Source organism: Heloderma suspectum, chromosome 2 (genome assembly GCF_057233095.1).
Source record: "Heloderma suspectum isolate Gila_16-S chromosome 2, 16-S_ref, whole genome shotgun sequence".
NCBI lineage: Eukaryota > Metazoa > Chordata > Lepidosauria > Squamata > Helodermatidae > Heloderma > Heloderma suspectum.
Genome location: NC_139459.1, coordinates 52,545,850 through 52,558,706, shown reverse-complemented (window position 1 = coordinate 52,558,706; position 12,857 = coordinate 52,545,850).

Sequence of the window (12,857 nt, the reverse complement as noted above, 5' to 3'; positions counted from 1 at the left end):
AGCAATGTCCTAGAACCGGGGTTGGCAGAAAGTAAATTTCCAGATGTTTCCGAGTTCAATTTCCAGAAGCCCCTGCCAGCGTGGCCAATGGTTAGAAATGGTGGACATTGACATCTAAAACATCTGGAAATCTACTTTCTGTCCACCCATGTCCTAGAATCCACACCACTGCTCAGTTGCCTATTTCACTACTGCTGAGATTCCCTGGCTCTGCCCTGCAGACACTCTAAAAATAGAGGCACATCTACCAAAGTTAAGGTCCAAATGTAAGTCATCATTATACTATTTCACTGTGTTTGAAGCCAACTCAGGCATGGGAACGTACCCCCAAGAATGAAATCCATGGAAGTATTACGAGCTTTAGGGTGCAGTCCTCTGGGTTGTGCTCTCATGAAATGAAAGCCCCCAAATTCCGAGGCTTCCATGTTTCCAATGCCTTGCCAAGCTGCTGCCAGCAGGGTAGAAGAAGGATGGAGGCTATTTGTGCCTTTCTGTCCTCCATGTTTGTTTTTGCTAGATGGACCTCTGAGCCCTTCTAGAGAGGGTGCACTGGTGGGACCTGGACTGGGGCTGGACAGGCCATAGGATTCCTCGTATCCCATCCCCTCCCCACCAAACCCACCAGAACATCCCCTTTTAATTCCCTCCAAGGCCACATCTAAAATTTCAGGAAGCAGCTGGTGTGGATCTTTCCATGGCAGCTGAGATGGGGCAGGGGAGGGGAGGGATTGGATACAAGAGTTCTCCTTCCAAGGTCATAGACGTGTCTGTAGCCTTGGAGGGGGACTCTGAAGAATCCTATAGTCCCTGGGGTGCATTCCCAGGGCCACAGGGTTGCTCTTCTATCCTTTTTAGTTGTTACCTAACACTACATAGAACTGGTTTGTAAGTATATAATCCTTTAGTTTCTTTTAGTCAAAAACAAGTTGTCTAAAACAAGACTTTTAGTCAAATACAAGTCCTGCCAGATGAATCTGATATCATTTTTTGATCAAGTAACCTCCGTTGTGGACCGTGGGAATGCTGTAGACATCACATCCCTCGACTTCAGCAAAGCTTTCGACTAAGTGTCCCATGATATCCTGATGAGCAAACTAGCTCAAAGTGGGCTAGATGAAACAATGATCCGGTGGATCCACAGTTGGCTACAGAATCGGACTCAAAGAGTGCTTATCAATGGGACCTTCTCAAAGTGGGGAGAGGTAACAAGTGGGGTACCACAGGGCTCGGTCCTGGGCCCAGTGCTCTTCAACATTTGTATTAATGACTTGGAGGAGGAGGTGCAGGGAATGCTGCTCACATTTGCAGATGACACAAAATTGGGAGGGATAGCTAATACTTTGGAAGACAGAAAAAAAATTCAAAGTGATCTGGATAGATTGGAGCGCTGGGCAGAAAACAACAGAATGACATTTAATAGGGATTAATGCCAAGTTCTGCACCTAGGAAAAAGAAACCAAATGCACAGTTACAAATGGGGGATACGTGGCTCAACAACACTACAAACGAGAAGGATCTTGGAATTGTTGTCAATCACAAGCTGAATATGAGCCAACAATGTGATGTGGCTGCAAAAAAGGCCAATGCTCTTTTGGGCTGCATTAATAGAAGCATAGCTTCCAAATCCCAGGAAGTACTAGTTCCCCTCTACTCAGCACTGGTTAGGCCTCATCTGGAGTACTGTGTCCAGTTCTGGGCACCACACTTTAAGAAGGATGCAGACCAACTGGAGAGGGTTCAGAGGAGGGCAACAAAGATGATCAGGGGACTGGAAACAAAGCCTGATGAAGAGAGACTGAAAGAACTGGGCATGTTTCGCCTTGAGAAGAGAAGACTGAGGGGAGATATGATAGCATTCTTCAAGTACTTGAAAGGTTGTCACAGAGAAGAAGGCCAGGATCTCTTCTTGATCATCCCAGAGTGCAGGACACGGAATAATGGGCTCAAGTTACAGGAAGCCAGATTCCGGCTGAACATCAGGAAAAACTTCCTGACTGTTAGAGCAATACGACAATGGAACCAATGACCTAGGGAGGTGGTGGGCTCTCCCACACCGGAGGCATTCAAGACGAGGCTGGACAGCCATCTGTCAGGGATGCTCTGACTTGGATTCCTGCATTGAGCAGGGAGCTGGACTCCATGGCCTTGTAGGCCCCTTCCAACCCTACTATTCTATGATTCTATGATTTTCAGCCATTACTAGCCAGCCTTACCATTTTATCACATTCCACAACTGCAGTACCATTACAATATACAAAAACAAATACAGGGGAGAACATTTAAGTGCAGGCAATTAGTTTTAGGCTCTGTTGTTGGCACTGTTTTCAATTGAAGCTGTGAATGCCTTAACTTGGTTCCAAGTTAATATTTCACCTAATCTTAGCTACCCATAGCACTGAGGAAGTTGAGTGTAAACATCCATTGTTTACCACCAATGCTGTCTGGCTATTTGGCCATATGCTGATTTTTGCTGTTCTACTTGTAGCGTTAAAGAAGAATTTGACTTCCCTCCCTTTCTTTGAGAGCTGAATTTTTAAAATCATTTTTTAATTGTGAGTTTCAACAAAACAAAACAAATAAACAAAAACATAACAAAACCAAAAAATTGAAAATATAACAACATGCTCCAAAGTCCTCAGTACAAAGTCCTAATACAACAAAGTCCTAATACAACATTCTAGGAAGAAGAAAAGGAAAAAAAGAATAGGATAGATTACACATAAACTTCAGTAAAAGCAGACCAGATATCCAAATGTAAGTCCATTCGCAAGTGACGCCTATATAACACTCTTTCAAATGTTGCTAGTGTTATTAAGTCTTCAGTCCATTGCATTATAGGTGGTGAGCTTTTATCCTTCCAGTATTGTATCAGTCTTTTAGTAGCCAAGAGGGTGTGAAAAATTTATTTATGTTGACCATGTGTTACATTCCAAAAAGCAGGTAAATAGTTTAAGAGAACATATACATCAGTAAGTTTTGAAGAGCTTTCCAATACAAAATTTATCCATATGATAACTTTCTCCCCAAAGGAGGCACGTATTGGACATTAACTGAAGCATTAACTACATTACACCTCCAACAATTAGCAGAGTTTGACAAGCCTTTGTTAAAGAGACATTGTGGTATCCAGTAAACCCAAAACAAACGTTTTTGTTGAATAAGACATAACCGGAGGTCTCTAGAGATATCAGATATAGATGACAAAATGGCAGTACATTGATTAGGCAAAATAGGACATTCCAGTTCCCTGTTCCATTTCTGCTTTAAAACACTTGTGTCATATTTATTCACTGATAAGTATTTATAAACATAAATCATGGGTCGATATAACTGGTCAGCTTCAATAAGTGTTTCCAATAGCAAAGGAGACTCTGAGGCAGTAAAAGCAGCAGGTCCAAATCTAGATACTAACAAATGTTTCAACTGCAAATACTAACATTCAGCTGTAGCTGGCAAATCAAATTTATCTCATAAAGTTGAAAATGGCAAAAACTCATTATCAGCGCCTAATAATTGATCCAGGGTAAAGATCATTTTATCTGTCCAGGTCTGCCAAAGAAACATTTTCTTTCCTATCCTTAGATCTGGATTTCTCCATAAAGTTAATTTGGCATGGGAAAATGGGTCAAAATGTAATTGGTGTGACATTATATGCCACAAATCTCTAACCGTCCAGATTGTGGGAGAAGCTCTATCTGCTTTAATGTGCCAAGAAACTAATGCTATCCATTTGGAAAGAGGCTCTGGACAGGAAGATTCCAAAACTGACCAAGGTGGAAAATCAAATCTGAGTGGAAAAGACCAAAATTTAGTACAGGTCAGCAAATAAGCCTGATGATATGTAGCAAGATCCGGAAAACCAAACCTACCTTTGCATCCTTCTCAAAGATATTCTTGGTGGAAAGGAACCCCAAAAGAATTTACAAAACAAAGCATTAGGTTTTAGGAAATATTTGCCAGGTATAAGTTAGTGGATCCCATGTATAACATAAACAATTCAAGGTACAGTATTCATCTTAAGTGTATTTAAAAAAGGTAAAGGTGTCCCCAACCAGTCGTGTCCGACTCTAGGGTGCGGTGCTCATCCCCGTTTCTAAGCCGAAGAGCCAGCGCTGTCCAAAGACGCTTCCGTGATCATGTGGCCGGCATGACTGAACACCGAGGTGCACGGAACGCTGTTACCTTTCCCGCCGAGGTGGTACCTATTTATCTACTTGCAATTTCTTGCTTTCGAACTGCTAAGTGTATTTACCTTCCCCCATAAACTCAACTTTAAAGATGCCCATCTATCTATATCTTGTGAAATATCATTGATCAACTTATTTAAGTTTAACTTAATCATTTGAGATATATCTCTAGGGATAATTATTCCCAAATAAGTAATAAACTCTAATATACTAGAGCTAATACACTAAACTAGAGAGCTGAATTTAAGCTGACTCCATTTTCCTTCTCCCCCCCCCCTCACCCACAGGTCCCCTCCAACCACCACCACTCTGGTAATATGGAATAGACATCTGTTTTTCTCACTATTCCCCTGGAGAAAAACATTAATCCCCAGTCTGACACCCTATTTTGTTAAAGAAGAGGTACATGGCACTGTGATCTTAGGCAGGAACTAGAGTGCCTTTTGACCTGGAAGACCCTCCTTTTGCTAGGTTCTCCCCATAACAGACTGTGAAGGGTCAGAACTCTATGACCATACCACACTACTTACTTGCCAGTGTCTCCTACCTTCCTATTGCATGATTATTTGCATATTACAAGAGCTTTCCCCAGCTTAATGCCTGCCACTTTCTGCAAACACATTGTCACTGCAGACTGTTTTCTAGAGGAAGTGGTCTGTGTGGGTTCAGGATATGGTAGACAATTTCATTTTAGACTTTTCTCATACACTGAGCCATTATGTGTTTCATGAAGAAGATATTTTGTTACAAAGTTTCTATAATTTGCAAAACCAATTAAAGAAGGACTGCATGCTCTGGGGCACCAAACCTGATATTTATAACTTTTTTGGTACTTATCTTACAGACAGCAGACCTAGTAGTTCAGATAAGCCTGCATCCCATCATGGGCAGTTTGTTAAACTGAGGTGAGTGTTAGATATAGATTAGGCTATGCCTTATCCCACTTTGATCCATGCTGGGTCTCTTATTTGATCTCTCCACAGTACATTCAGCCATGTACCAAGTATTTGTTTCTTCACGCTAATGTTACCAGATCTTTTTTATATGTATGTTTAAAGCTGGATGCATTTCATCTTCCCTTTTTATTACCACATGTTTTTTATTTCATGCAGAACGTATGTTTTTACTTCTTTCCCAAAATATGATATTGAAGCAGCAAGATTACTTTAATGTCCCCTTTAAATGTGCCTGCAATTTCTCCTTCTTTCTTTTTTATATAACAATTGTATGAAGTGTGAGAAGCCTTTGACCATCTTGGTGAAAGTCCTGATGAGCAGGAAATGGAAAACCTCTGCCCATTGCTCACAAAGAAACAGAATATTTATCTCTTCCCCCCACCCCGTATTGGAGGAAGGGAACACATAACTAAACTTAAAGAGAATGAAGAACTTAAGAGAAAGGTTAATATTGCTTCAGTAGAACAGTAAATATCCATTAAAGCACATAGCAGCACAATATAAGCAACAAACACAAAATGTATTTAGGCTCTGAGCAAGAAAATATGGTATGATCAGACAGGAAGCAGTATGGTTTGTTTGTTTATTTATTTACTTCCCCAGAGGAGCTCCGAGCTGCTTATTTATGGTTCACTAGCCATCTCCCATCCTGGCAACTTATAGAGTCAGATCTGCTTAGCTTTGGCAGGAGAAACACATCTTGTATCTTCAAACAATTATCTGCTTTAGAAGACAGGGAATGAGGACACAGTGTAGGTGGAGAAAGTTCAGAAATTGTGAGTTCTCTCATCTGCATTGGCTTATTGCAGGATTGGGAACCCATGACCCTTCAGATGCTGTTGGATTACAACTCCCATCACCCCTGACATGCTGGTTGGGACTGATGGGTATTGAAGTCCCACAACATCAGGAGCTGTAGATTCCCCACCCCTGGCTTACTGGTTAGTTCAGACTCACACAGTTCAGAGATCCTATGATGCTGGTTCATAGAATAAAGTATATTTGAACAGACCATGTCTGTAATGTGAGCAGCATCAGTCTAGCACTGAGAAGAGAACTGAGAATATGGGTGGAACAGGTAATAGAACAATGGACAATGAAGATGACAAAGAATAACCTTTACAGTAGGAGAAGACTCATGGATAGATGCAGAAAAACAAAACAGTAAGTATGAAGGTGAGATGGATGATGAAACACTGCAGGATGAAAAAGGGCCACTTCCGACGTGATGAATTTCCTACATGGATATTTTGGGATATTCTATGTCTTACATACAGACTGTTGTAGGTGACAAATGCACTGAAATGTGTTGGACACTGTGCCACAACCTGTGATATTTACCTGTCTCCCTGATGAGAACAGCAAGGCATTCAGAAGTGATAATATTCTAGGAAGTGCAGTGTCGCATCAAGTACATTTTGTTACCTTTGCTTTCTAGGAAATGCTTAAACATTGTATTTTTTCCATGTATGTGTTATTGTTTTATGGGTTTCTTTTCTTTTGAAACCATAACGAAAAGAACAAAAACATATAATTATCCTACATGGTCTTGTTACAGACTGGCTCATTCTTGCTCCCACCAGGCCCACTACTAAGTAACTAGATCCTATCAGCTATGTCCCTTGATCTAACATTTATCATTACAACATGGAAGGGATCAAAAGTCGCCTATCCCAACGTCATGGTGTTCATGTTTCACATCTCTCGTTGCCTGTATTTTATATCCTCCCTCTCCAGTCCATGTCTCACCCATATATAGATGGTTTATTTATATAAGGCCTAAAATCACTAGGTGCTGTGCAAAATTGGTAGTTAAAGCTTGAGGGTTCTTTTGCGCTGCTGTGACTGGTCTCAGAAGTTGGAAGATTGTGCTGGTTTAAGTCTGCTCTCACTGTTTAATGAGTTTATATATTTTATATGATCATATTTTGGACTGATTCTTGGGGGGGTATGTTTTTATCATAATTATTTAAGCTGCTTCAAGCATGTTCGTGGAATGGTGGACTGTAACCCCTAAAATAAATACAGAAATATGTAAAAGTTAAGATGACCGTTTCACGTACCCTCCCAAACTGATCTATGCAAACCAGGCGACAGACAGCCATAAGAAGACAACAGGGTAAGGCAGAAAGGTGCCTGCAGAGCAAAAATAAATAATGGAAGGAGCACTTAATAGTGATCTTTAACCAATTTGACCCACAGGAAAATTCTCCCCCACCCCAAAAGTGATCAGTAGTGGGAAGTTACCATTCTTCACACATATTTTCATCACAGCACGCAGGGGCACTTCCAGGTGAGGCTTTTATTGTGCCATCGCCCTGCTACATTCATGGAATTTTATGGGAGCTCCACACATTGTAGCCCTCTCGTGTTTGCCCACCACTTCTTGTGTCTTTTTTCTTACCACAGAAGAGGGACAGAGACAGAATTACAGGCAAGGATAGATCACACTGCTGCCTTTATGGGTGCTTTCAGATGGAAGGCTCCAAGCACAAGGAACTAGGGCTGTGTGCAGGCCCCTTGCTTCGCTTCAGATGCTGCTTCAGACCCTCCAAATCATTCCCACTTTGACTTGGACTGATTCAGACCCCCTCTGCTTCAACTCGGTTCCAGATCCAAGCGAGTTTGGGTTACCCAGATCACTCAGTTTGGGCGTTTTCCCATTGGCTTGCATGGAAAAACACAAATGGCCATCGCTTTTTCAGTTTTCATGGTAAATAAATAAAACTTTGAGGCCTCTCTGTTGACATGGAGGGGATCCCACCTGCCAAATTTCAGACAGTTTGGCCCAGTACGTTTTGTGCTCTGTGCAGCTGAAATTTGATTTTTTTTCCACCACAAAAACTCTCAAAGCAAAGCGCTCTACCTCTCAGCCCCGTGCCACTGCTGCCTCCTGCCTGCTCAGCTGTCTATGGCCGTGTTTCCATGACAACAGAAGGAGAAGCTAATGGAGGAGTAATGGATTTTTTAAAAAGGAATTTGCTTTGCTGCAATGCGGGTCCACGCAGGGCTCCACGAGCAGTAAAACTCGCTTCACAGAACGTACTTCCTGGTGGGGTTGGAGTGGACGTCATCTGATTGGCAGGGGCTGCTCACCGATAAGAGAGGCTTCCCCCCTCCCCCTTTCTCTTTTCCCCTGAAAGGCCAGATGCACCTGGATTTTAGGAGCAAGCCTCACTGAGCACAATGGGAGTTACCTCTGAGGAGACACTAATGGGTTTGTTGTGGGAAAGAGAGCAGTAAACACAAAGATGGAAACCAGCTCCCATTTTAACCTGCAGAATCTCTGTAACAAAGGGTCAAAGTTTCTTCTTAAGGCAATAAACCAAACAAAGGAGAATCGGAGCCTCCAGATCGCACTATGCTTTGTCAATTAAGGGGGGTAAATCGCTGGTGGAGACAACCCCAAGGGCTGCTAGCCATCTCCTTCTCATGACAGCTAGTGAGAGGTGGGGGCGTGTTGTGCTGCTGGTCGGCTGTCGTTGACAGCTGACCAGGTAGGAGGAGATGTGTCTCATCCCCTGCCCCCACAGTTAGCCATCTCCTGGTCACAAGGAGGATACAGCTAGTGAGTGGCAGGGATGTGCGCCACGCCGCCTCCTCCTCCTGCCTGGGCGATTCACAGCAGTTTTTGCATATAAGTCTATGTGCACACATAGACTTATGCATAAAAAGTGCTGTCAGTCACCCATATACTCAAGATTCATGGCGTTTTTTGCATATGTCTATGTGCACACATAGACTTATACATAAAAAGTGCTGTCAGTCACCCATATACTCAAGATTCATGGCGCTTTTTGCGTATGTCTATGTGCACACATAGACTTATACATAAAAAGTGCTGTCAGTCACCCATATACTCAAGATTCATGGCGCTTTTTGCGTATGTCTATGTGCACATTGACTTCCAATTCCCATGATTTTTTAAAACACGGCGATCATGGCAGAGGGACCAGCAAGCGGAACAGGGGCTGGGGGGGGGGCATCTGGAGAATCCGGATGGGGGTGGTTTCTCATATCCCTAAGTAACACCAGCAGAATTATCTCTGTCTCTGAAACGCAGTCTTTTTCTCCGGTTATTCAGTCTTCCCCTGTCCTCCACTGCTGTCACTGATTGGAGATTGCTGGGTTACATTCAGCCCTGATTTGGCAACTAGAGTTTCTGTTTGTCAAGGCTCCCTCCTCCTCCTCCTCCTCCTCCTCCTCCCTCCTCCTTCCTCCCTCCTTTTCAACTCCTCACTGAACTTTCTCAAGTTGATACTTTTGGCACCAGGCTATCTGGGTTGCTCAGAATGAATCATCAAGTCGGACAAGGCACTTCATATACAAGCTACTTCGCTTCGGGTTGCCTCGTTGCCCTGCCTCATATCATGCCAAGGCACCTCCAAAGCAGCCAGCTTCGACTCGTTATTCAGGCTTCGGACCAAGACGGTGCATAGCTCTACTAGGAACTAGAAGGTATCACGCAGCTGTTCTGTCTTTTTCTTTTCTTTTCCCTTAACAGATTTTCTATGGTAAGGAAAAAATCAGAAAAAATGGTGGGCAAGTATGGGAGGGTTACAAGTGGAAGTTGACAATGTCTGGACCCCCTGAAAATTTCCATGAATGAGGCAGGGCAATGGCATCATAAAAGCCTCATCTGGAAGCACCCTGTAACTTTCCAGCTGGGTTAACAAGCACAGTAGCAGACCAATCCTATACTCATAATTGGAGCCCAGTCATGGGTTGGGGGAAGAAGGGTACTTTCAAGACATCAGGGTGGGGGTGGGGGACAACAACCCCAATACCATTTTGTTCTGCTCCAAGCATCCACAATGTGACTCTGCAATGAGTGTTTGACCAACAGTTAGTGACTGGAGTGGAATGCCTGCCCTTTGCTAACAGAGAGCTTAGCTGCATGTGGGAATGTGTGTGGGAGACAGAGCTCCCTGCTGTTAGAACAGAAGAGTGTTAGAGCAATATAGTTCACATAAGTCACAGTATTCACATATGGCAAAGTAGGTGGAATTGGCGAGACATGAGAGACAGTTGCAGCAGTTGCACTTAATAGCATAGTTTCCGCCTTCCCTTGCTTACCTGTGTGGGTTGCTCTGTCCTAGCATCACTGGTTCTTGGAGTGGAGGGGAGTTTCATGCTGGGTGTTTGTGTCTGGAGTCCCAAGACAAGGTATCTACTAGGGTTCTAAACAGAGGAGTCTTAGCAATGTGCTGGAGTTCCCATGTGTGTTGTGAGACTGTTTTATGAAAAGTGCTTCCACTGTGTGCAAAGTGCCCTTTTTCCATACTTTACCATCACCACAGCTCAAAGTGTGCACAACATCAGGCCAGAGAGATATAGCTCCAAGTTGTGTCCTTTATCATCTTGAGTTTTTTCTCCCTGAGCACGGTTTGTATGCTGGGGGTGGCGTGCTGTGATGGGGCGTTGAGTTGCACCATATCCTATGCTCTACCATAGAGATGTGGGCAGGGTGGTTGTTGATGCAGCGATGGCTACTTATTAATTCCACTTCCCATTGAATTCCATGGGAGGGAAATTCTTTGCACCAGGTTTAGAGCTGGTATAAAGGTGCAATGTCAACAGAGGCATGGCCATGGACTGGAGGAATCCTATAGTCCCTCAGAAGGGGAAACTTCAGTATAGGATTGCACCGTAGCAGCAGATTAGTAGAAACATTGATCCTTCTCAATGGGCAAGAATGAGCAAGAGCCAGGAAGGTGAATAATGGAATGGAGAAAGGCAGAGGGCCTAGAAGTCAAGACCTCTGCTACATTCCTCAAAAATTATTTAATTGGCAAAGTATTTAATGGAATGAATGAATGAATGAACAGCTTCCTGTTTTATTTGTGAAGTATCTCTGTTCACATTTATAAATGAAAAAAATATTTTTATGTCTTTATAATGTAAACAGTATTATCGTCAGTGGTATGTGAGATTAATGCTGCCTGTGGAAGAAAGAGGTTCACAATTAAATCATGGATTTGCTGCTCTGCAGTTCTAAGACATTAGCTTTTCTTACAAGACAATAGGTTTATACTCCATATTCCATACATTCTCATTATACATCTTCTGTCAGCAAAATTAAATTAGACAATCTCACTACTTGCATTATTTCAGTATTAATATTATTTAGAATACAAAATGTTCCTTTACTTTATGCTTACTCTCCTTATAACAAATCATTTTGCCCTCGAAGCATAATATTACAGTTTATATATGATAACATTACTATTGCTTTTTAATATTTTCTAATACAAGAACTGCTCTTTTAATATCTCGTACTTTTTCTTTTATTTACAAGCAAGTATTCTATGTCTGTATAAGGTACTAAAAGTAAGCAGGCTGTAACTGAATGGGGTCTGCTTAGGCAAAACTCATAGTTTTAAATCAATGGCTTCCAAAAACAACTCAGGCAAAGCATATCTTTTATTTTGCTGTATCCATTTTAAGACATCTTTTGTGTTTTGTAAGGAATCTACTATCTGTCTGAATTAACTGGTGGGTGTTGTGTGTTTTTTAGATTTTTAAAAGGAGGCAAAGAAAGACAAAAATAGTGCCAGAAAGAGAGTAGTATGTGTTTCCTTGGTAACATAATGTATCAGCTGTGCCTTCCAAAATGGCAGCCAACCTTTTAGACAGAAGATTCTTAGGGCATTTTCTGATATCGTCAGTTAGCTTGGATCAGCCTGGGTCTCCAGCTAATTTTGGACAGAATTTCTGTATCATTAATAGATTTGTTACAGAGGAAAATTCAGTAAGTGAAGCTTTGTCTAGCACCACAGCACAGTCATTAGAAGACCTTTTTCATTGAAACTTCTTGCCTATAAATATGTATTATATTTCTTGACTTGTGTTTTTAAAGCATATGTAAAGAACAAGCCAGAAAATGCCGAAGACTTCCAATATCATTGTACTGTGGAATGGGTCAGATGTGGTCATGAGACAGGAACACTAGAGATGATCCCAGGAGTTCTGCAAGAACCTGGACATATGCTCACATCTGATTGTTCTGACATTACAGATTTGTGCATTGTTCATCATTTTCTAGCTATTTCTGCACATGTGTTTTTAAAAGCACAAGTAGGAAATTCAGTGCCAGAAGATTCCAGAGATGACTCAGGTTGTAGCTTCACACTGCTGGACAGTACTCTAGACTTCAGAGTCTGGAGTAACACCATTCTTACCCATATGTTCACTATGGGTATAATCTGGGACTGCTGGAACCAGTTTCCCGTAGAAAATGTGAAGAGATAAATTTAAAGCTGGACTGTTCACTACGTTGGATGTTAAGTAATTTATGAACAACACACAGCTAACTACATGCCACTTTGAAAAGGACTGTTGTAAGAAAACCAAGAGGTTATTTTACAGAAACATTAAGACTTGCTCTTTTGAACATACAAAACTGTTATCCTGAGAAGTGTGGACTGCATGTTGCATTTGCTTGAACCACATAACCACAACAATAAAATTAACCCCCTAATTCAGATTCTGAACTCCAAAGCATTTGAACTTGGATGCAAGGTGTTGAATAATGTTGTTAATTTGTATCACAGGTGTTTTATCCAGTTTATCACAAAATAATAGAAATGATACAAAGATTGTTTGTGCTCCTGAATAGTAATAGGTTAAATGACAGGGTTCCCCTGACCCCCAAAATGTCTCACTTTATAGTGCATAAATACTTTATTACTGCTATCACATCAGCAAAGTTTAT